We start from the raw sequence: 4,421 nt of genomic DNA, 5'->3' as shown, positions 1-4,421 counted from the left end.
TTAAGATCTATAGAGATAGATCAAGACGCTTAATTGGACTTTCACAAAGCACATACCTTGACAAAGTTTTGAAGAAGTTCAAAATGGATCAAGCAAAGAAAGGGTTCTTGCCTGTGTTACAAGGTGTGAAGTTGAGCAAGACTCAATGCCCGACCACTGCAGAAGATAGAGAGAAAATGAAAGATGTTCCCTATGCTTTAGCCATAGGCTCTATCATGTATGCAATGCTGTTTACCAGACCTGATGTGTGCCTTGCTATAAGTCTAGCAGGGAGGTACCAAAGTGATCCAGGAGTGGATCACTGGACAGCGGTCAAGAACATCCTGAAATACCTGAAAAGGACTAAGGATATGTTTCTCATATATGGAGGTGACAAAGAGCTCATCGTAAAAGGTTACGTTGATGCAAGCTTTGACACTGATCCGGACGATTCTAAATTGCAAACCGGATACGTGTTTACATTAAACGGTGGAGCTGTCAGTTGGTGCAGTTCTAAACAAAGAGTTGTAGCGGAATCTACAAGTGAAGCGGAGTACATAGCTTCTTCGGAAGCAGCAAATGAAGGAGTCTGGATGAAGGAGTTCATATCCGATCTAGGTGTCATACCTAGTGCATCGGGTCCAATGAAAATCTTTTGTGACAATACTGGTGCAATTGCCTTGGCAAAGGAATCCAGATTTCACAAGAGAACCAAGCACATCAAGAGACGCTTCAATTCCATCCGGGATTTAGTCCACGTGGGAGACATAGAGATTTGCAAGATACATACGGATCTGAATGTTGCAGACCCGTTGACTAAGCCTCTTCCACGAGCAAAACATGATCAGCACCAAGGCTCCATGGGTGTTAGAATCATTACTGTGTAATCTAGATTATTGACTCTAGTGCAAGTGGGAGACTGAAGGAAATATGCCCTAGAGGCAATAATAAAAGTTATTATTTATTTCCTTATATCATGATAAATGTTTATTATTCATGCTAGAATTGTATTAACCGGAAACATAATACATGTGTGAATACATAGACAAACAGAGTGTCACTAGTATGCCTCTACTTGACTAGCTCGTTAATCAAAGATGGTTATATTTCCTAACCATGAACAAGGAGTTGTTATTTGATTAACAGGATCACATCATTAGGTGAATGATCTGATTGACATGACCCATTCCATTAGCTTAGCACCCGATCGTTTAGTATGTTGCTATTACTTTCTTCATGACTTATACATGTTCCTATGACTATGAGATTATGCAACTCCCGTTTTCCGGAGGAACACTTTGTGTGCTACCAAACGTCACAACGTAAATGGGTGATTATAAAGGTGCTCTACAGGTGTCTCCAAAGGTACATGTTGGGTTGGCGTATTTCGAGATTAGGATTTGTCACTCCGATTGTCGGAGAGGTATCTCTGGGCCCTCTCGGTAATGCACATCACATAAGCCTTGCAAGCATTGCAACTAATGAGTTAGTTGCGAGATGATGTATTACGGAACGAGTAAAGAGACTTGCCGGTAACGAGATTGAACTAGGTATTGAGATACCGACGATCGAATCTTGGGCAAGTAACATACCGATGACAACGGGAACAACGTATGTTGTTATGCAGTCTGACCGATAAAGATCTTCGTAGAATATGTAGGAGCCAATATGAGCATCCAGGTTCCGCTATTGGTTATTGACCGGAGACGTGTCTCGGTCATGTCTACATTGTTCTCGAACCCGTAGGGTCCGCACGCTTAAGGTTTTGATGAAAGTTATATTATGAGTTTATGAGTTTTGATGTACCGAAGTTAGTACGGAGTCCCGGATGTGATCACGGACATGACGAGGAGTCTCAAAATGGCCGAGACATAAAGATTGATATATTGGACGGCTTTATTCGGACACCGGAAGTGTTCCGGGTGATTTCGGAGAAAACCGGAGAGCCGGAGGGTTACCGGAACCCCCCCAGGAGAAGTAATGGGCCATATGGGCCTTAGTGGAGAGAGAGAGGGGCAGCCAAAGGTGGGCTGCGCGCCTCCTCCCCCCTGGTCTGAATTAGACTAGGAGAGGGGGGGGGGGGGGCGGCGCCCCCCTTTCCCTCTCCCTCCCCACTCCTCCTTGGCGCGCCATAGAGGGCCGGCCGGCCTCCTCCCCTTGATCCTTTATATACGGGGGCAGGGGGCACCCCTTGACACACAAGTTGATCCACTTGATCATATTCTTAGCCGTGTGCGGTGCCTCCTTCCACCATAGTCCTCGATAATATTGTAGCGGTGCTTAGGCGAAGCCCTGCAACGGTAGTGCATCAAGATCGTCACCACGCCGTAGTGCTGACAGAACTCTTCCCCGACACTTTGCTGGATCGGAGTCCGGGGATCATCATCGAGCTGAACGTGTGCTAGAACTCGGAGGTGCCATAGTTTCGGTGCTTGATCGGTCGGGCCGTGGAGACGTACGACTACATCAACCAAACGCTTCCATTGTCGATCTACAAGGGTACGTAGATCACACTCTCCCCTCTTGTTGCTATGCATCACCATGATCTTGCGTGTGCGTAGGAATTTTTTTGAAATTACTACGTTCCCCATCACGGACCCCTCAAAGGGGGAACCCATAAGAAAAAAATACTTACTGGTCATGGTGGATAAATTCACCAAATGGATGGAAGCCAAACCTGTCAAAACGGCTGAATCTGGACCGGTGATAGACTTCATATACGGGGTTATACACCGTTATGGCGTCCCCCACAGCATCATCACTGACAATGGCATGAACTTTACAGCCGACGAGGTGAAACTTTGGTGCAGCAACATGGGCATCAAGCTCGATTATGCTTCTGTCTATCATCCGCAAACTAATGGTCAAGTCGAACGAGCAAATGGTCTTATCATGAGCGGCATTAAACCCAGGTTAGTCCGATCCTTAAAGAAATCAGACACTCATTGGGTAGAGGAGCTCGACTCTGTACTATGGGTGCTGCAGACCACGCCGAATCGCACTACCGGATACACATTGTTTTTTATGGTGTATGGCGCTAAGGCGGTGCTGCCTTGCGACATAATTCATGACTCACCTTGAGTGAGCATGTACAAATAAAGAGAGGCCGAGCTCGATCGGCAGGACAGTTTGGATGCCCTGGAGGAGGAGTGTGACGTGGCAAAATCCCATTCTGCATTCTATCAGCAACAGGCTCGAAGGTATCAAAGCAGAGAAGTGTGGGCCAAAACCTATAACGTTGGTGAACTGGTTCTACGCCTGCCGGAGAAGAAAAAGAACAAGCTCAAACCCAAATTGGAAGGTCCCTTCATTATCGACCAGGTTCTGACCGGCGGAGCGTACCGTCTGCGGGATGCATCGGATAACCGACTCGAGCCAAATCCATGGAACACAGCCAGACTCCGAAGATTCTATGCCTAGCGCCGGACTCTATGTTCATCTCCTTACCTCCATCAATTTTTTGCACATCTGTTTTTTCTCTCTTTCTTTCTCTTTTTTCTCTTCAAGGCCCTAAAGGGCTAAACTTGTGTCTCGGTTACACAATCTTGACGCGCTAACCGCGCTCAATATACCTGGGGGCTTCTTATACGGAAGCTTAATCTAATTATCTTTTAGGGCTTTATGCCCCGCACATGTGTTATTCTTCCGCATGTACCTTTTTTCGCCATTATATGCATCGATATGACTTAAGTTTTGGCCAAGCTGGGTTGCTGACTCTTGTATTTATGCCCTGCGTTCCCGTTAATTCAGCTAGGGCATAAGGGGAGCACCTCTCGATTGTTACTGCCGGGTCAGCCGGACGTGTACCTCAGACTAGGTGAAGCCGAAAGCTAGCATTCTTAAGGGAATATTCAGTCGGTGAATAAAAGACGACTTTCATTTAATTTACTACACGCCCCCAGATGTTTTTAGCCCGCGTATCATAGTTCGGACATGCACATTAGGGCATGTGTACCCAGGGAAAGGAGCCCTTAACGGAACTATTCTCCTTGGAAGATGTTTCTTACTATCCATGTAATATAACATAGCTAGTTGGGTACTTGTCTGTTCAAGCACTTATGACCCCTACGCCTGGTTTCCATGCATACCCCGGTTTTTTACATAACCGAGTGGGTATTCAGATACACTCCGGACTATCAGGTCCAGAGGTCGAAGCTAAAAGGTCCGCCATGACAAATGATTTACAATCCGGCTAGGGACATTACATATGTCACTTGAAGTACACAGTCACTAAGACTGATTAAATTCTTCCTCTATACCATCCAATAGGCTGTCTAGCCTACAATCCTGTTGGGAATGCTTTGCGGCTAATTCTACTTGATCATACACTAAACTGACGGGGATCTCTTTCCCATTGGGCCCCACAGGTCCGACCTCGGCCATGTGGTTTGGGTCAGCCTTGGTATATCGTGTCTTCACCATAGCCCAGGCTTCCCTTGCGC

Source organism: Triticum aestivum, chromosome 5A (assembly GCF_018294505.1).
Source record: "Triticum aestivum cultivar Chinese Spring chromosome 5A, IWGSC CS RefSeq v2.1, whole genome shotgun sequence".
Lineage (NCBI taxonomy): Eukaryota > Viridiplantae > Streptophyta > Magnoliopsida > Poales > Poaceae > Triticum > Triticum aestivum.
Note: the sequence above shows the minus strand (reverse complement) of the source record.